The sequence below is a fragment of the Scyliorhinus torazame genome, chromosome 1 (assembly GCF_047496885.1).
Source record: "Scyliorhinus torazame isolate Kashiwa2021f chromosome 1, sScyTor2.1, whole genome shotgun sequence".
NCBI classification, from domain to species: Eukaryota; Metazoa; Chordata; class Chondrichthyes; order Carcharhiniformes; family Scyliorhinidae; genus Scyliorhinus; species Scyliorhinus torazame.
Window position 1 is genome coordinate 55,129,646 of NC_092707.1, and position 20,932 is coordinate 55,150,577.

Here is a 20,932-nt window from a genome sequence, read left to right on the forward strand (position 1 = left end):
ATAAGTCTATTCCTGTTGAAGTTCAAGACTGCATTGCAAAAATGACAGCCTTACAAGAAAGTTGTTAAAAATACAATGTGCACACATCTAAATATTAAATACATTAGTTACAATGGGAGGATTTGTGATTGTTGTGATTCCAGCTTTTTCTCAACACTTTTAACTTATATTCACAGCAAAAAGATTATTTCTATCGGCAGACATGTATCACAAGAACCAAAATCTGCACCATTATACAGTCTTTGGATGGACAGTTTGACATGTAACTAATAATTATCTGTTAGGTGTGGTACATAGTACAGAAGACCACATGGAATGCATACCATTTTTCCTGTCTGGCTTATATGATGCCAAAATATCATAATGCAAGAATGTCACATTCATGGTAGATAGGGATTACATAGGGTATACAGCATAAAATTCAGCCCAACCATTCATACCAGAAATTATGCTTCACTTAAGCTTCCTTCCTTATCTAACTCTATCAGCATTATACTCTTATGTGTTCCCTTCTTCAGATGCTTAATTAACCTGCCCTTAAATGTGTCTGTACTATTGGCTTCAACCATTCCCTGTGTTAGGGAATTCACATTCTCTGAGCAAAGAAATTTCTTCTGAATTCTGTGTTTGATTTTTTTAGTGACAACCTCATATTGCTAGCTTCTAGTTTTTCTTGTCATTACTAATAGAAACATTCTACCTGTATCTACTCTATCAAAACATTTCATAACTTCAACATTTTTTCAAGAGAAGAGACCCACCCAGCATGTTCTTTTTCCCCTGTTGGTATACTTCCTTATTTCTGGTATCATCCTTGTCAATTTTATTCCATCTTATCCACTGCCTCTACATTTTTACAACATGGCAGCCAGAATTCTACGCTGCACTTCAGGTGTGGACTAACCAAGGTTTGATATAAGTTTAGCATAACTTAGTTATCTTTCAATTCTACCCCTCTAATGCTTGATTTGCCTTTTTATGGCTTTATTAACCTGTATGACTACTTTGTACTGCCAGATTCATTTGCTTCTCTACCCTATTTAGATTCTTATTTCTACATGCTATGAAATCTCCTGGGCGGGATTCTCTCAGCCCACGCCGGTTCGGAGAATTGCTGGGCCGGGCACGATTCGCGCGCCACCACCCCGATGCCAGTCCGCTGATTCTCCGGTGACCGGAGAATCGGCGCAACTGGCGTGGTGCGGTCGGCGTGCCGCCGGCCCCGGCGATTCTCCGCCTGGGATGGGCCAAGTGGCCGCCCAAAAAAGCCCGAATCTTGCCGCCGCTGTTCTCATTTGGTCTTACCCGGCGGGACCACGCCGTCCACCCAGTTGGGTGCGGATTGGTGGGTGGGGGGGGGTCGACCCCGAGGGGGGCCTCCACCGTGGCCTGGCCCGCGATTGGGGCCTACCGATCGGCGGGCTGGCCTCTCGTGGTGGGGGCCTCTTTTGCTCCGCACCGGTCCCTGTAGCCCTACGCCATGTTGCGTCGGGGCCGGTGCAGAGAAGGAAGCTTCCACGCATGCGTGCCGGTCGCAGCATGCATGCGCAGACCCGCGGCGCCCATTTGATGCTGGTATTGGCAGCTGGTGCGGCGTGGGTTGCTCCAGTGCCGTGCTGGCCTCCTGTAGGGCAGAGGATCGCTACACTTAGCGGTCCGATGACGCCATCATTAAACTCTCCAGTTTTTACGACGGCGTCAACACTCTGCCGTCAGATGGGAGAGTCCCGCCCCCTATTTTTATTGCCAAAATGTACAACCTTACATTTATGTGTTTACATTTATTTGCCAATTGTATACCCATTCTGCAAGTTTGGCAATGCCTTTTTAATTTGTGACAGTCTTCCTCAGTATTAATTAACCAATCTCCAATTTGACGTATTTGATTAAAACTAACAGGAAAATTATTTTAAGGTATTACACACAAGCAGCAAGACAAGGCAATATACTGATGATGCAATTGCTTTGCAAACAAATGAATCAGTCCACAAGATGTTCATGTACGTATTTCTCATATAATCTGATCATTCGCAGACTTTTAAAATATATATATATTTTTTAATATTTCATTAGAATACAGGAGAAACACAAAACAAATAAAATCCCAAAGTTATCCTCCCTCCCCTCCACACCCCAAAAGAAAACAATTCCAAACCCTCCCTTCCCTAATATCTGATGGTGACCAACTCCCTGAATTAGGAAATGAATGGCTGCCACCTTGAGTAGAACCCTTTTGCCTCTCAGGATGGACTTGACCTTCTCCAAGTAGAAAAACTCCATAAGGTTACTCAACCAGGACAGAGTACTTGGTGGAACCAGAGTCCTCCACCCAAGCAAACTCGCTATTAACGAGACAATGGCGGGAGCATCCGTCTTCACCCCGTCTATAGCTCTGGCGAGTCCGAGACCCGAAAAATAGCCACCAACGGGCAAAGCTTCAGCTCAATCCCAAAAATCCCTGACATGGTGTTGACAAAGGAGACCCAAAATCTCACAAGTTTAGGACATGACTAGAACATGTGTGTATGATCCGCTGGCCCTCAAGAATAGCGCTCGCACTTATCTTCCACTCCCGGAAAAAAACAAAGCGCCCGGAGGAAACCCACGTAGACATTGGAAGAATGTGCAGACTCCGCACAGACAGTGCCCCAAGTTGGGAATCGAACCCGGGTCCCTGGTGCTGTGAAGCAACAGTGCTAACCATTGTGCTACCATGCTGCCCAGATCCAAAAGCAGTTACTATGACAAAAGAACCACAAGCAACTAGTCCCATGGCGAAGTCCAGCAGCAGGAAGGATGCCACTAAAGTCAAAAAGAAAAGGAGATGCAGTCAGAGGATCCTTTCCATGAGAAGGAAGGGGAAGAAAAGAATAGTTGAGGATACAGTGGGTCAACCGGGTAGCACCCACAACACTGAAGAAGAAGGCATTGGCAATGTGGCCGACAGGCAAGAAAGCACACGAAGAAAGAAAAGGAAGCATTGCATTAGAAAATTGAAAAAGTTGGTGACATAGAGAAGACCAGCAAGAAAACCGGTCTTCTCGTGTCAAAAGGCTAAACAAGTTGGTGGTACAAAAAGACCAGCCAGAAAACCAGTCTTCCAAAAGTTGAAGTGACATTGAGTAGCCGATCAAAGTTCGGAAGACCAATGGGACGTTATCGTTGTGAATGTCCATTAAGCTGTGCACAAGGGGCATGTCATGTTGTGTAAAGCACAGTTGCATTTGTACATATGACATGTGTAACATTATGATGCAGATCCCAAAGAGACATATCACCACATCCCCATTCCCCTGGAACTGTTTCCATTTACATCCAAATGTCCCGACAGATGCTGCCAGACCTGCTGATATTTTCCAGCATTTTCTCTTTGGTTTCAGATTCCAGCTTCCACAATAATTTGCTTTTATTTATTATGAGGCAGATCTCTTTTGTCAGACACAGTTACATTTGGATGTAACGTTAACAGTTCCAGGGGAATGGGGATGTGGTGATATGGCTGTGCACAGTTCTGTATATAATTAGCGATGCGACCTCCAACCAGCTGGTGGCAATAGAGATCTATCATGTGGCTCGAAACACCCGCCAGTTGGTAATAAGATGTACAAGAGGATAGACGCACAAAGAGTAGCGATAGAATTCACTGAATTAATTTAGTAGTCTTCGTCTGTATAATAGTCTTCATCTGTATTATAGTTCATTAGTTATTTTTCCACGTGTTTGTTAGTAAATCATCTTTCTAGTTAAATAACTAGATGTTCTGTGTACATAATTACCACAGTCATAATACTGAACACAACAGGTGGGAGCCTGGGTAGTGTACTCTTTCAGAGGGTTGGTGCAGACTCAATGGGTCGAATGGCCTCCTTGTGCACTGTAGAGATTCTATGATTCTAAATTTGGTAGTGCTAGGCTCCCCAAATGCCTCTCCCCCTGCAGAAAAATCCTACGAATCTGTGGAGTCTTGCCCTCCCAAATAAAGGAAGAAATCAATTTATTCACCTTCACAAAGAAAGATTTGGGAAGGAAATCTGGGAGACACTGAAACAAAAACAAAAACCTAGGAAGGACATTTATTTTTATCGACTGGTCCCTATCAGTCAAGGACGAAGGGAGGTTGTCCCACTTCGTCAAGTCGAACTCAACCCCAAATCATGGGCCATCCGGATTCCCAGATAACAAAAGCTCGCTCTGGCAAGTGAAAAGGCAACCCGTGTATCGGCACCCCTCCCGGGGAGTTCACGGGAAAGTATTAGCTTTTGCCCAAATTTAGCTTTTACCCCAAGAAGGAGCCAAAACTCCTAAGTAGCTTTATTAGCTTCTCTACATTGGAGAGAGGATCCGTTATAATTAACAGCAGATCATCTGCTTACAAGGACACCCTATGCTCCCTCCCTGCCCTCTCTATTCCCCTCCGCCCGTTGACGACCTCAATGCTATTGCCAGAGGCTCGACTGTCAGGGGGAACAATGGGCAAACTGCCTTGTATCTCAATTTAACTGGAAGTATTCCAAGCTCAGAGCATTTGTAGGAACACTCGTAATGGGAGCTCTCGTAATGGGACAGAGCCAAGATATAAATCTTAGCCCAAACCTGAACCTTCCAAGGATCTCGACCAGATACCCCCATTCCACCCAACCAAATGCCTTTTCAGCGTCCATTGAAATAATCACCTCTGCTTCAGGGACTTGAGAGGGGGACAAAGAAAACATTAAGCAGTCGTCGTGTGTTGGCTAAAAGCTGCCTGCCCTTAACAAGCCAAGTCTGTTCCTTCGAAATCACCACCGGAAGGCAGAGCTCCAAGCACATTGACAAATCTTTTGCCAACAGCTTAGGGTCTGTGTTTAATAATGAAATAGGGCGATACGATCCACACCCAGTCAGATCCTTAACCTTCTTCAAAATCAAAGAGATCGATGCCTGCGCAAATGTTGCTGGTAATACCCCCTGGGACAAGGAATCATTAAACATATCTAACAGAAACGGGATCAGTTGTCAAACAAATTTCTTGTAAATTTTTATCGGGAACCCGTCCGTGCCCAGAGCCTTAGCTGACTACATTAGACCCGTACATTTAATAATAATAATCTTTATTGTCACAAGTGGACTTACATTAACACGGCAATGAGGTTACAGTGAAAAGCCCCTCGCCGCCACATCCGGCACCTGTTCAGGTACGCAGAGGGAGAATTCAGAATATCCAATACACCTCATGATCTCCTCAGGGCTCAACAGGGATTCCAACTTCTCTCTCATTCTACCACTGGGATGGGCAATGCATCCAAAATTTCCGTCATGGGCAGCATATCCTCCAGAGGCTCCAACTTGTAAAGTCTATGGTAAAAGGCCTCAAAAGCCTCGTTGACCTTCCCGAGTCCTTCACATGTACTATCTCCTGGATGCAGCCTGCCGCCTTAGCTGGTGTGCTAACAGGCGACTGGCCTTCCCCCCAATCCATAAAATGTCCCCCTCAAGCACCTGATGAACCTGAGAGAAAAAAGCAAAGTCCTTCTCACTCGAATGTAAAAATCGCCACGGATCTGCCCCCACCCCCAATTCCATAAAGGCTAATAGAGCCTTGCCACCCCCCAAAGGATTCAAAGACTTATGGCTTGATATGTCCATCTGAGGATCCAGTACACAGTTAAAGTCCCTGCCCAAAATCAGTTGGTGCAAGTCCAGGTCAGGAATAGAAGCTAACAGGGCAGCAAGGTGGTGCCGTGGTAGCACTGCAGTCTCACGGCGCCGAGGTCCCAGGTTCGATCCCGGCTCTGGGTCACTGTCCGTATGGAGTTTGCACATTTTCCTCGTGTTTGCGTGGGTTTCGACCCCACAACCCAAAGATGTGCAGGGTAGGTGGATTGAAAACGCTAAATTGCCCCTCTGTGATGTCAGAGTGTGAGTGGAGCTGGGCTTTAGATCAGCCATTTTGCAGTTTTGTTTCAGTTTGAAAGGGCTTGGGTGTGTCTGTGTTTGCAGTGAGCTGGATCTGCTGTAATCTCTGCCATGAAAGACTATCTCTGGATCATTTGGGAGATTTAAACTCATAATAGTAAAGCCTTTAACCTGATGTATTTCTGTTAAAGGTGTTAAGTCTCTTGGATGTTGAAAGGAATAACTGAAGGATTTAGTGTTGTATTATTTTCGGGGTTATCTTTGAAGTAAGGGGTGTTAAGAGATCCAATGTTTATTTAAAAGGTTAAGTTGAGTTCATGGAATAAACATTGTTTTGTGTTTAAAAACCCATGCGTCCATAATTGTAATCCCACACCTGGAGAAAAAGCCGTGTGCACTGAAAAGCAACAAATACATTAAAGGGGGAGGTTGGTTGGACTCCATGATACATTTTGGGGTTCTGAAATCACCTCTCCCATAACAATCCCATCTTGTGGATCTCTCCCTCTCTTCTGCCACCTTTGGTAGTTATTCTTCCAGTCACCTACAGCCGACTCTCTGGAATTTTCTTCCTGAACCCCTTCATCTCTGAATTTCCTCCGCTTCCTTAAAAGGCTCTTTGAAACCATCTCTGAACATTCTTAGTTACCTTCCTAAATTATTGTGTTACATTTTCATGACATCCCAGCATTGCTAAATAATTAATGTTTATGGAATGCCTCACCAACATTAAATATATAACAGAAATCATTGGTGTTATCTTTAAAGATGTTCTAAGATATGCATCAAACAGTACTTCAACAAACTGATTTTTTATGGACCATTAAAAAGCTGGTATCATCTACTAACCAACACACAGAAGACTGGCATATGCCAAATCCGTCATTTGTATTTTTATGACACTGAAGATGAGAGCAACAGTTAATTTTACTGATGTATAAATTTCTGGTTATGGCATTCCTCAAATCCTCTTGAAATACATTGTGTGCACCAGATACTTAACTTGATGAATTAACACAAAATTAAGAGTTCTAAATTGTCGGCAAATGTCACCCTGAGGCAACATGCCTCCTGCGAAACAATTATCTCTAAATATTCAGTAGCAAATGTTTTTTGTCTCACCTGTTACCTGATTTTAAAGACATATAAATTTGGTTTCATATCTTTAAAAGGGGCATTGAATCTGCTCTCGTGTTCAGTTTCTTTGTATTTATCAATTTTGAACAATTTCATAATGTTCATATAGCACCATATTGGGATTACAGTTAATTCTGAGGAAGACCATGACAATATACAAGAAGACTTAAATAAATTTGGCAAAATGGCAGATGAAGTACCATACAGATAAGTGCTGGTGTGATGCATTTTCATTGGAGGAAGGAGGCCACAGATGCTTTGGAAATTAAAAGTTTAAATGGGAAGGGGAACAAATAAATCCAGAGATACAGATTTAGAAACTATTACTGTAGTAAGGCAAGTTAACAAGAGCACAAAAAAGTACTGGGTACATTTCTAGTAGAATGGAATCGAAAAACTGGAGAGTTATATTACATCGAGTCTTGGCTATACCATACTGAAGAGTGCAGTTCTGATCTCCATATTACACAAAATGATATAGGTACAAAAAAGATGTACAAGGTTGAAGTCAGAACTGAGCGATTGATCATCAGGAAAGACTGGGCGGGCTGTGTTCTTTTCTCTGGGGAATAAAAGAGCAAAGAGTGACCTAATGGAGATATTTAAAATTGTGGAGGGCTTTGATAGGTAGACTTGGATAATATGCTTCCACCAGTGGTCGAGTCCAAAACTAGGAGTCGATTGGAGCTCGCCTGGAGTATTAACCCCGGGAATGGACATAATTCCTGTGTGTACAGTGAAGCTGCTGTCAGTTGAATAGCAGATCCACGGACGCACTGTTAAAACGGGTAAATTTACTGGTGGCTGAGTGACGCAGGGGTGTATCATACAGGAGGGAGAGAGAGTCAGGTGAGGAGAAAAGAACGGCAGGCGAGCACCGAATAGCCATGGATCATTTTATATCGGCGCAGTGACATCTGATACAGGGCAGCATGTTTGCTATTCACATCTTCCCTCGTGCAGTGTCAAAAACAGAACTTTTACCGGCGCTTCTGGATTGCCCAGAATATATATATTTTAAAACATTTAGGTAGATGTAAAGATAAATTTGTAGCTGGTGTTATCGCACCACAAAGCCTTACTTTAGTGCTATTAAAGTGGAAGAAATATGAAGTTGAGAGAAGATCTCATAAGAGTGCGAACTTCACGCTTCGTCGCAAAGTTGGATGTTCCTGCGGCCTATGGCGTTGCCATGGTTACTGAGTCACTGTGACGGGTGGGCAACGTCTCCATTTCAAAGCGGCCATGGCAACTGCGGCTTGGAGAACCAGGCCGCGAGAAAATGCAGTCCTGGAGCTTGATTCAGAGAATGGAAAGCTTTTTACACGAAAGAAAGTGGAGTTGTCGTGACGCTCCTTGCAGATGATGAAACTTCTATTACAGCATTTCCGACACATTTGAACAATGAGAATTGGCACAGATGCATTGGTGTGTTAAGGTACTATGTAGGGCAGCGCTGCCTCACGGCACCGAGGTCCCAGGTTCGATCCCGACTCTCAGTCAATGTCTGTGTGGTGTTTGCACATTCCCCCCTTTGTTTGCGTGGGTTTCGCTCCCACAACCCAAAGATGTGCAGGGTATGTGGATTGGCCACGCTAAATTGCCCCTTAATTGGAAAAAATGAATTGGGTACACTAAATCTATTTTTTAAAAAGGTACTATGCATATTGCCAAATGTGCGTTATTCAATCCACAGCTCAAAAAGAAAAATCCTGATATGAATACCCAACCCCACATCCATAGTCTTAACAAAGAACCAGAAAATCATAGAGTCCCTCCAATGCAGAAGGAGGCTATTCAGCCCATCACGTCTGCACCGACCCTCTGAAAGACTGCACCCTACCTAGGCCCACTTCCATGCCCTCTCTCCATAACCCCACCTAATCTGCACATTTAGGAAACTAGAGCATCCGGAGGAAACCCCCACAAGCACGGGGAGGAAGTTCAAACTTTACGCAGTCACCCAAGACTGGAATTGAACCCGGGTCCATAACGCTGAGGCAGCAGTGTCACCTTGCCGCCCATATAGAATCATCTTTATAGAAACAATTGCAGGATAGAGTTAACTGTAATTTGTAACTCAATGACTATCTAAAAACTAGAATTTTAAACACCTGGGCATAATATTCTTATCTGTTGCACACAGTATAGTTGTGTATAATTAGATAAAATAATGAAAGAAAAGGGGAAAGTCAGATCACTATTGTATTTCTCTCAATCTACTTTCATCCATCTGTTTTTCCCTCACTAGGACCATCTGTTCCCTGTTCCAGGTTGTCCTTGGCACACTGCTTACTTTGTTCTGCCATTAACACATTCTGATCTCTTAATATGCCAACCTTTTTAGCCTTGATCACCACCATTTACATTCCCTTTGTCTTTTTGTCCGCAACATCTTTGCCCATCTTTCCCTAGCCTCCTATCCAGCCCTCTGTTCCTTGCCCCCCCCCCCCCCAGAATATGAATCTCATCCTATTTCCAGTTCTCTCTAGCTTTGACGAAGAGTCATCCAGAATCAAAACGTTAACTCTGTTCTCCACAAAGACTGTCAGAACTGCTGAGATTTTCCAGCATTTTTTGCTTTGACTCAGATTCCAGCATTATATATTATGGTTTAATCAGCTTAAAATATCTGCACTCATAGGTATCGTGACAGAAATAAGACTTGGTATGGTATGTGATGATTAATATTTTAACCCTAGGGCTTTACAAAGACGATGCTGGGTTTGGCAAAGAATACCGTCATATTGATTCTATTTCTGTCTGAACAAATATTCCTATGAGATTTAAAAAGGAATGATTTGTTTGTCTGATCTGAATCATTATTTGTAAAATGTGTGTTAGTTTCTGTTTGCAATATGTTATATGAATCCAACCACCCAAAGGAAAGATTCGTCTACATTTGTCAACCTCAAGAGTATACTGCCAAAATTCCACCAACACATCTCCTGTCCCACCACAAAATCCTGGACCACTGCTACACAAACATCAAGGGCTTACCGATCCATCCCCTGATCGCACTTCACAAATTCGGACCATAAGACGGTGCTCCGTCTCCTGGGATACAAGCAGAAACTTAAGCGGCAGAATCCGGTTAAGAAGGTCGTACAAATGGCGGCATGTGGCGCAGTGGTTAGCACTGGAACTACGACATTGAGGACCCGGGTTCGAATCCTGGCCCTCGGTCACTGTCCGTGTGGAGTTTGCACATTCGCCCTGTGTCTGCGTGGGTTTCGCCCCCACAACCCAAAGATGTGCAGGTGGATTGGCCACGATAAACTGCCCCTTAATTGGAAAAAAAAGTAATTGGGTACTCCAAATTTATTTTCAAAAAAGATTTTAGAGTATCCAATTGTTCTTTTTTCCAATTAAGGGGCAATTTATTGTGGCCAATCCACCTACCCTGCACATCTTTGGGTTCTGGGGGTGAAACCCACGCAGAGGGAGAATGTGTAAACTCCACAAGGACAATGACCCAGGGCCGGGATCGAGCCTGGGACCTCGGCGCCGTGAGTCATCAATGCTAACCACTGCACTACCGTGCTGCAATCAGATGAGCTCCTACGCGACTGCTTGGAGTCAGTGGAGTGGTCTATATTCAAGAACTCAGCGGCCAACCTGAACAAGTATGCCACCACCGTTCCAGACTTCATCAGTAAGTGTGTAGAAGGTGATGCGACCATCAATTCACTCGAAGACACGTGGAGAAGTAAACCGTGGTTTTAATCAGCTTAGAACTGAGCCTGCCTGTGACCGGTACAACACTGAAGGCGGCCCCGCAGGTCAGCAGCTCTTATACTTCCTGTAAAGGGGGTGGAGCCATGGGCGGAGCCCGTACATGTCCCAACATATCCCCTGTGGGTGAAGCCACACAATGGCCCATAGGTAGAGCCCACAGGGTTAATAACATAACACAGTGCACTGGTGAATTAGCAGTAATTATACATTCACCCCCTGATTAAAAAATGAAGTCCAGCGGGGGTGACGGGCTCATAGATTCAGTCGGTCCGGTGCCCGGATCGTACGTTGCGACCGCCGAAACACTGGTGTTGCAGCCGCTTCGGGTGGCTGTGGAAGTGGGCCCTAGCAGGCACAGGAGTGGACTCCGGGAGCGCTCTTCCGGAGCTTCATTCCTGTGGACCGGTGCGACGGGTGGGAGGGAGCGTGGGAACCATATAGGGGTGTGGCCGCTGAACATGGTCGGTTGAACGGGACATAGTGTGTGGGATGCAATAGTGGGAGTGGTGTTGGAGCCTGCGCGCACCAGGTCCCGGAGGGAGACGGTATCTTGCCGGCCATCGGGGTGTTCGACGTACGCATAGTGTGGGTTGGAATGCAGGAGCTGGACCCTCTCTACCAGGGGGTCGGTCTTATGGCTCCGAACATGTTTTCGGACGGAGGACTGGACCCGGTGTCATCAGCCAGGGTGGAAGCGAGGCCCCTGAGGTAGCTCCCCTAGGGAAAACAAACAAACGGTCTTGAGGAGTCTGGTTTGTGGCCGTGCAAAGGAGGGATCTAATAGAGTGGAGCGCATCGGGGAGGACCTCCTGCCAGTGAGAAACTGGGAGATTCCTGGACCGCAGTGTCAGTAGGACGGTCTTCCAGACCGTCGCGTTCTCCCTCTCCACATGCCCGTTTCCCCTGGGGCTATAACTGGTAGTCCTGCTCGAGGCGATGCCCTTACTGAGCAGGTACTGACGCAGTTCGTCGCTCATGAACGATGAGCCCCTGTCGCTGTGGAAATAACTGGGGAAACCAAACAGGGTGAAGACACTATGCAGGGCTTTAATGACAGTGGGGGTGGTCATATCAGGGCAGGGGATGGCAAACGGGAAGCGGGAGAACTCATCTATGATGTATAGGAAGTACGTGTTGCGGTTATTGGAGGGAAGGGGCCCTTTGAAATCGATACTGAGGTGTTCAAAGGGCCTGGATGCCTTTACCAGGTGGGCCTTATCCGGTCGATAGAACTGCGGTTTACATTCCGCACAGATTTGGCAGGCTCTGATTATAGCTCTGACCTCCTCGGTGGAGTAGGGCAGGTTGCCGGCCTTGATGTAATGGGCGAGCCGGGTGACCCACGGGTGGCAGATGTCATCGTGGATAGCCCGTAGTCGGTCATCTTGCGGGCTGGCGCATGTGCCGCAGGACAGGGCATCTGGGGGCTCGTTGAGCTTCCCAGGACGATATACTATATCGTAGCTTTAGGTGGAGAGTTCAATTCTCCACCTCAAGATCTTATCATTCTTGATCTTGCCCTGCTGCGTATTGTCAAACATGAAGGCAACCGATCGTTGGTTGGTGACGAGGGTAAACCTCCTACCAGCGAGGTAGTGCCTCCAGTGCCGTACGGCTTCCACGATGGCTTGGGCTTCTTTTTCGACCGAGGAGTGTCAAATTTCGGAGGTGGTGAGGGTGCGTGAAAAAAACACTACCGGTCTGCCTGCTTGGTTGAGGGTGGCAGCAAGAGCGACCTCTGAGGTGTCGCTCTCCACCTGGAAGGGGACGGACTCGTCCACGCGCGCATCGCAGCTTTTGCGATGTCCGCCTTGATGCAGTTGAAGGCCTGGCGGGCCTCGGCTGCCAGTGGAAAGAGGGTGGCCTTAAATAGTGGGCGGGCTTTGTCCGCATACTGGGGGACCCACTGGGCATAATAGGAGAAGAATCCAAGGCACCTCTTCAGGGCCTTGGGACAGTGAGGGAGATGGAGTTGTAGGAGAGGGTGCATAAGGTCAGGGTCGGGCCCTAGGACCCCGTTTTCCACGACGTAGCCGAGGATGACTAACCTGGTTGTGCGGAAAACGCATTTCTCCTTGTTGTAGGTGAGGTTGAGTTTTTGGGCAGTTTGGAGAAATCGGTGGAGGTTGGCATCGTGGTCCTGCTGATCATGGCTGCAGATGGTGACATTGTCCAAGTGCGGAAACGTGGCCCGCAGCCCGTACTGGTCCACCATTCGATCCATCGCTCGTTGGAACACTGAAACCCCGTTCGTGACGCCAAAGGGGACCCGGAGGAAATGGAAAAGGCGGCCGTCTGCCTCAAACGCCGTGTAGTGGTGGTCCTCCGGGCAGATTGGGAGCTGGTGGTATGCAGACTTCAGATCCACCGTGGAGAACACGCGGTAGTGCGCGATCTGATTTACCATGTCTGCAATCTGGGGAAGGGGGTACGCATCGAGTTGCGTAAACCGGTTAATGGTCTGGCTGTAATCAACCACCATCCGGAACTTTTCCCCGGTCTTGACGACCACCACCTGAGTTCTCCAGGGGCTATTGCTGGCCTCTATGATCCCCTCCCGCAAAAGACGCTGGACCTCGGACCTAATGAACGTCCTGTCCTGCATGCTATACCGCCTGCTTCTGGTGGCTACTGGCTTGCAATCGGCGGTGAGGTTTGCGAAGAGCGGGGCGGGGAGGCAATTTTTAGGGACGCGAGGCTGCATATGGTGAGCGGGGGCAGGAGCCCCCCGAACTTAAGAGTTAGGCTCCTGAGGTTGCACTGGAAGTCGAGTCCCAAAAGGAGAGGAGCGCAGAGGTCTGGGAGCACATATAGTTGAAAATTAGCGTACTCAGTGCCCTGTATCGCTAGGGTTGCAGTAGTGCACACTTGGATTTGCACCGAGTGCGACCCAGAGGCGAGGGATACGGTTTGTTGCGCGGGAATATTGGGAGCGAGCAGCGTCTTACCATGTCCGGGTGAATGAAGCTCTCTGTGCTCCCGGAGTCGAAAAGGCAAGGTGTCTCGTACCTGTTAACCCGGACGGCCATCATGGAGCTCCGGAGGTGCTTAGGTCGCGACTGCTCCAGGGTGACCGCGCTGAGGTGTGGGTAGCCAGCGGCGTGATCGGAGGTGCTGGGGCGGCCCCGCGATGGCTGTCCGTGTAGGTCGTACGCGTCCGAGCGGCGTAGCAGATGGCGGCCAAAATGGCGGCCCCCATTGGTCGAGTGTGGCGGGCAGTGAGGAGGATGGCGTCCAAGATGGCGGCCCCCATTGATCGCACTTGGCCGGCCGCATGGGGGAGGATGGCCAAGATGGCGGCCCCCATGAGTCGCAAATGTTATGCGGAAGTGGAGTCGGCAGACACGCTGCCACCTTGCGGGGTCTGCGGGCCTGTGAGTCTGTGGATCGGGTCTGTGAGTTTGAGTTCTTAGTCCTGGCCAGGCAGACCTTGACGAAGTGTCCTATTCGCCCGCAGCTGCTACAGTTCGCGTTGCGGGCCGGGCAGTGCAGTCGGGGGTGTTGGGACTGGCCGCAAAAGTAGCAGGGTAGCCCCCCCATGATGGGCAGGTAGCCGCGCGGCACAGGCCTGGGGTAGTCTCGGGTCGGGGGCCCACGGGGGGATCGCGTGATCGGCCGGGAACGCAGTAAGGCTCTGAAAAGCGGCCTCCAGAGAGGTAGCCGGTTTTATCGTGTTGTCCAGGTCCTTGGTTACTTTTTCGAGCAGGCGCTGTCTCACATAGTTTGATTGGACCCCCGCCACGTAAACGTCTCAGACGGCGAGCTCCATGTGCTGAGTGGCTGTAACGGCCTGGTAGTTACAGTTGCGCGCGAGGGCTTTGAGGTCGTGTAGGTAATCATCTAGCGACTCCCCGGGGCGCTGGCGGCGAGTGGTGAAGATGTGTCGCGCGTATACCTCGTTCACAGGCCACACATAGAGGCGTTCGAGTAGTGCAAGGGCCTCTGTATAGGAAGGGGCTTCGTCGAGCTGGGCAGAAATGCGATAGCTCACCCGTGCGTGGAGGAGGCTCAGCTTCTGTTCGTCAGTGATGGATGGCTTGGACGACGCAGCGAGATAGGCCTTGAAGCATCGAAGCCAATGTGAAAAAATTTATTTCGCCTCCACGGCCTGTGGATCGAGTTCCAGTCTGTCAGGTTTGAGGGCTGATTCCAGAGTAGTATTTTAAGCTGATTAAATTGATGCGACCATCAATTCACTCGAAGACACGTGGAGAAGTAAACCGTAGTTTTAATCAGCTTAGAACTGAGCCTGCCTGTGACCGGTACAGCACTGAAGGCGGCCCCGCAGGTCAGCAGCTCTTATACTGCCTGTGAAGGGGGTGGAGCCATGGGCGGAGCCCGTACATGCCCCAACATATACCCTGTGGGTGAAGCCATACAATGGCCCATAGGTAGAGCCCACAGGGTTAATAGCATAACACAGTGCACTGGTGAATTATCAGTAATTATACATTCACCACAGAAGGTTGCATACCAAAGAAGGTAGTATGTACATTTCCCAACTGGAAACCATTGTTTAATAGGGAGATTCACTCCCTACTGAAGGCCAGGTCTGAGGCGTTCAAGACAGGAGACCCTGACCTATGCAAGAAATCCAAGTACGACCTCCGCAAAGCCATCAGGGATGCCAAGAAACAATATCAGACTAAGCTAGAGGCACAGACTAACAACAGGGACTCTCAAAGAACAAAGAAATGTACAGCACAGGAACAGGCCCTTCGGCCCTCCAAGCCCGTGCCGACCATGCTGCCTGACTAAACTACAATCTTCTACACTTCCTGGGTCCGTATCCCTCTATTCCCATCCTATTCATGTATTTGTCAAGATGCCCCTTAAATGTCACTCGTCCCTGCTTCCACCACCTCCTCCGGTAGCGAGTTCCAGGCACCCACTACCCTCTGCGTAAAAAACTTGCCTCGTACATCTACTCTAAACCTTGCCCCTCTCACCTTAAACCTATGCCCCCTAGTAATTGACCCCTTTACCCTGGGGAAAAGCCTCTGACTATCCACTCTGTCTATGCCCCTCATAATTTTGTATACCTCTATCAGGTCTCCCCTCAACCTCCTTCGTTCCAGTGAGAACAAACCGAGTTTATTCAACTGCTCCTCATAGCTAATGCCCTCCATACCAGGCAACATTCTGGTAAATCTCTTCTGCACCCTCTCTAAAGCCTCCACATCCTTCTGGTAGTGTGGCGACCAGAATTGAACACTATACTCCAAGTGTGGCCTAACTAAGATTCTATACAGCTGCAACATGACTTGCCAATTCTTATACTCAATGCCCCGACCAATGAAGGCAAGCATGCCGTATGCCTTCTTGACTACCTTCTCCACCTGTGTTGCCCCTTTCAATGACCTGTGGACCTGTACTCCTAGATCTCTTTGACTTTCAATACTCTTGAGGGTTCTACCATTCACTGTATATTCCCTACCTGCATTAGACCTTCCAAAATGCATTACCTCACATTTGTCCGGATTAAACTCCATCTGCCATCTCTCCGCCCAAGTCTCCAAACAATCTAAATCCTGCTGTATCCTCCGACAATCCTCGTCGCTATCCGCAATTCCACCAACCTTTGTGTCGTCTGCAAACTTTCTAATCAGACCAGTTACATTTTCCTCCAAATCATTTATATATACTACAAAGAGCAAAGGTCCCAGCACTGATCCCTGTGGAACACCACTGGTCACAGCCCTCCAATTAGAAAAGCATCCTTCCATTGCTACTCTTCTATGGCCTAGCCAGTTCTGTATCCACCTTGCCAGCTTACCCCTGATCCCGTGTGACTTCACCTTTTGTACTAGTCTACCATGAGGGACTCTCATCGGTTGTGGCAAGACTTAAACAATATAACAGCCGACAATGCAAAGCTGAGTAGAATCTCTGGGAGCAGAGCATCCCTCCCCGATTAACTTAATGCATTCTATGCTCGGTTCGAGCAGGAAACCATCAAACCACTGTCAACTACCACAGCAGCCTCGGCCACACCAATACCGTCACAACTTCCAAAGTCAGATCGGCCTTCTTGAAAGTGAACCCCCGGAAAGCGACAGGTCTGACAGAGTCCCTCAGATCCTGCGCAGACCAACTGGTGGGTGTGTTTTTGGACATCTTCAACCTCTCCCTACTCCTTTCCGAAGTTCCCATCTGCTTCAAGAAGGCCACCATCATACTGGTGCCAAAGAAGAACCAGGTAACGTGCTTCAACAAGTACCATCCGGTGACCTTGATATTTATCATTATGAAGTGCTTCAAGAGGTTGGTCATGTGACACATCAAAGCCATACTCCCAGAATGCCTTGATTCACTGCAATGTGCATACTGTCACAACTGGTCCACAGCGGACGCTTCTCCCTGGCCCTACACTCATCCCTGGAGCATCTCGACAACAAGGACTCCGACATCAGACTCCTGCAGCTCTGCCTTCAACACCATAATCCTAGCCAAGCTCACATCAAAGCTCCAAAACCTAGGACTTGACTTCTCCCTCTGCAACTGGATCCTCAACTTCCTGACTCATAGATCACAATCAGCAAGGATAAATAACCACACCTCTTCCGTGATCGTCCGCAATACCGGGGTCCCACAATGCTATGTACTTAGCCCCCTACTATACTCCCTATACACATACAACTGTGCGGCAAAATTTGGCTCCAGCTCCATCTACAAGTTTGCTGATGACACGACCGTAGTGGGTCAGATCTCGAACGATGAGTCAGAGCGCAGGAGGGAGATAGAGAACCTAGTGGCATAATTAATGACAATGATCTCTCCTTCAATGTCAGCAAAAAGAGCTGGTCATTGACTTCAGGAAGCAAAGTATTGTACACACCCCTGTCTGCATCAATGGTGCCGAGGTGGAGTTGTTGATAGCTTCAAGTTCCTAGGTGTGCACATCACCAACAATCTGTCTTGCTCCATCCACGTCGACGCTACGACCAAGAAAGCACAACAGCACCTATCCTTCCTCAGGAAACTAAGGAAATTCGGCATGTCCCCATTGACTCTTACCAATTCTTACAGATGCACCATAGAAAGCATCCTAACAGGCTGCATCACAGCCTGGTTTGGCAACTGCTCAGCCCAACACCGCAAGAAACTGCAGAGAGTCATGAACACAGCCCAGTTCATCACACAAACCCGCTTCCCATCCATTGACTCCATCTACACCTCCCGCTGCCTTGGGAAAGCGGGCAGCATAATCAAAGACCCTTCCCACCCAGGTTATTCTTTCTTATAACTTCTTCCATCGGGCTTGAGATACAAAAGTCTAACAGGTTCAAAAACAGCTTTTCCCACCTGTTACCAGACTCCTGTATGACTCTTATGCACTGAATTGATCACTTCACATACCTTCTCTACTGAGTAGTACCACATTCCGTATGCTCACCCGATGCTTTTCACTGTACCTCGGTACTCGTGACAATAAATAAAATTCTAAAATTCATTTTCTGGAAAGCCCCAGGTTCAGATTAGTACCAATAATGTTTACGCAAACAGGGATGCAATGTGAAATTGATATGTTAAAAGCACATTAACCAGAAGTAAGTGATTTTGAGATGAGAATTCAATCTGTTCTCAAGTAAATCATATGGTGCTGCCTAGAACAATAATGTTTTGATGGATAAAAAAATCTGTCTCCTGGAATCTGCTAACGCCAACTCCCAATGCATTGTAGATATTTTATCATCTGGGATAAGTTCTGCACTTACATTCTTCCTGAAGTAAAAGCTTTAATTGTTGTACCAAAACCTTTATTACAATAACCTTAATGAACTCCACCTCTCTGCTTTTCCCTCCAGATTACCTTCTTATTCAAGAATCAGACTCTTGCTGGTCACAAACTTATTGTGGATGAGTGCAGTGACATCTGATTTTGACTGAGACTTCGGTGATGATACCTTACACTATTTCCAATTGCTGCCCCCTATCAAATCTATTTCCACCTTTCTTGAAATTCAATGCTTTGTTAGGAACCCGGACGGGAAACCAACAGGTGGTATGGTGGCACAGTGGCTAGCATTGCTGTCTCACAGCGCCAGGGACCTGGGTTCGATTCCGGCCTTGGGTGACCGCATGGAGTTCTCCCTGTGTCTGCGTAGGTTTCCTCTGGGTGCTCTGGTTTCCTCTCACAATCCCAAGATATGCAGGTTTGGTGGATTGACCATGTTAAATTGCCCATTAGGGTCCAAAGATATGCAGGTTAGGTGGGTTACAGGGATAGGATGGGGCAGTGAGCCTAGGTAGACTGGTCTTTCGGAGGATCACACCCAATGGGCTGAAAAGCCTCCTTCTGCACTGTAAGGATTCTGTGGATTCTATTTTCAATTTCTAAAACAGTGAGGAACTGTTATTGCACCACAGGAGTGATAACACTGACCAATAGGAATCTTATGTTAAAAAAAACTTTAATTTAATCACAGAAATAATCACATTAACAACAAAGAATTGGTTTACAGTTAACAGTTACAACCGTTCTTAAATAAAAGAAGAAATCTTAACTTACTTCCTAAACCTGCCACCATATTCCAATTAAGCAAACCTATATATATTAAATACCACTCTTGAATAAAGTTAACAAACAGGCCTTGCTTTCTCTGTGGAGAATCTTTGGAGAGAGAATTTTTCAGGATAAACGGAAACACATCTGTTCAGACTAGAGTTTTAGAACCTACTGACTGCATAGACTTGGCTCCTCCCAATAACTACATCATCTGTACCCAAAGCATAAGGCATTCTTTAGTCTCTTCTTACAAGATGGCTCTTGATTTGTTTAGCCAGGACCAAACACAATGCCCCTCACAAATTATCTACACCTCAGGGTCCTTCAAACCTAAACAATATTCGATTATCTAGCTATCTGTAAACAAGTAAATGGTTCTCAAAATCTATGAACAGAAGGCTTTACCTGCAAATCAATGATTATCTCACTTTTATAACACCTTAATCACTGCTCCAGCAGTCACACTATCTGAATGCATCTTCACCCAGATTTTAATAACATTACTGCAAACAATATAAAATATGACTTTCTTACATTCATCACACCTCCCCCTTAGAAAAATGGACCAGCAGTGTAAAACGGTGGCTTCATTTTCCAAAGCCTTTTCAACTTTAAATATTACTCATTACTAAACACTACTATTATACTGTAAGATACATATCTCATCATATTCATGGATGCAAATTTAAACTTCAGTATAGTCCATTTCAGTCTTTCTTTTCACATCTCAAAGTTGTGATAAAGAATCTACAATTTTCTCTTCCTGCTACATGTATAATTTTCAAATTAAATGGTTGATGCAATAAACTCTGTCATCCAACGCTATAATAACATTATTGCAAAAAAAAAAGACAATTTCTTACATTCACCAGTTTGAATCTCTCCAATCAGATTTTTTCTCCTCTCACAACAAGTGAAGATGGAAGCACTAAATTACAAAAGATATGACTGGATTATTTGAATGGGTAAAACATTGCCATATGGCTTTTAATATGAGCAAGTGTGAGATTAATCATATTAAACCCAGTAAAGTTAGTTCAGATTACTTTCTAAATGGTGAAAAGCTAGAAGCTGTGGCAGTCTAAAGACGCCTGGGGTACGATCATGTATCTATCATTAAAATGTCATGGATAGGTACAAGTTAACACAAATGCAGGCATTTAAATTTAGAGGACTAGAATACAAGGGACTAGAAGTCATGCTATTAAAGCCTTGGTTTGATCACTGAAGTGCAGTTCAGTTCTGGATAATGCACGTTAGGTAGGCCTTGAAGTGAGTGCAATATCAATTTATTGGATTCATATCTGGAATCCAAGGGGGCGATTTTCAGCCCGCGTTAGACGTCAGCGAGAATGGCGACACCACGGAAGGTCTGGAACATCATTTCAGTACATTAGCATCTCATGAGTGAGACCTCTCGCTGAATATTCATCGGGCACCGGCATGATTTACAACAGTATAAAAACGAAAACCTGGCGATCTCACCTCCAAAATGAATATCAGAGGTGAATGCTCAGGTCATCTTCAGTTGCAGAGGGGACAATGGAGAGTTCGGAGGGGACCCAGTTAAGTGTAATCCAGGGGTCAGGGGTGGTGGTTCGGTCTCGGCATCGCAAGGGGAGGGGGTTGCTCACAGGCCTTAGGGGCCCTTCA

At 46.7% G+C, this 20,932-nt stretch overlaps 1 protein-coding gene and 1 long non-coding RNA gene across 5 annotated transcripts in view; one reads left to right on the forward strand and one right to left on the reverse strand.

The window, feature by feature from the left end:
* The window catches only part of LOC140407621 (coiled-coil domain-containing protein 63-like), a 177,658-nt gene that overhangs the window by 130,245 nt on the left and 26,481 nt on the right, over window positions 1-20,932 (reverse strand). Inside the window, exon 1 of one of the 4 annotated variants that reach the window (XM_072494993.1) lies at window positions 8,115-8,205. The exons of 2 other annotated variants lie outside the window; for them this stretch is intronic. The gene's annotated coding sequence lies outside the window, so the exon portion shown is untranslated. Of the gene's footprint in view, window positions 1-8,114; window positions 8,206-20,932 lie in introns of those variants that run through there. One more of the 4 variants, XM_072495029.1, reaches the window with a different exon arrangement.
* LOC140407779 (uncharacterized) overlaps window positions 8,111-20,932 on the forward strand; it is a 35,402-nt gene continuing 22,580 nt past the window's right edge. Inside the window, exon 1 of the long non-coding RNA XR_011939800.1 lies at window positions 8,111-8,460. This is a non-coding gene — a long non-coding RNA (uncharacterized lncRNA). The remainder of the gene's footprint in view (window positions 8,461-20,932) is intronic.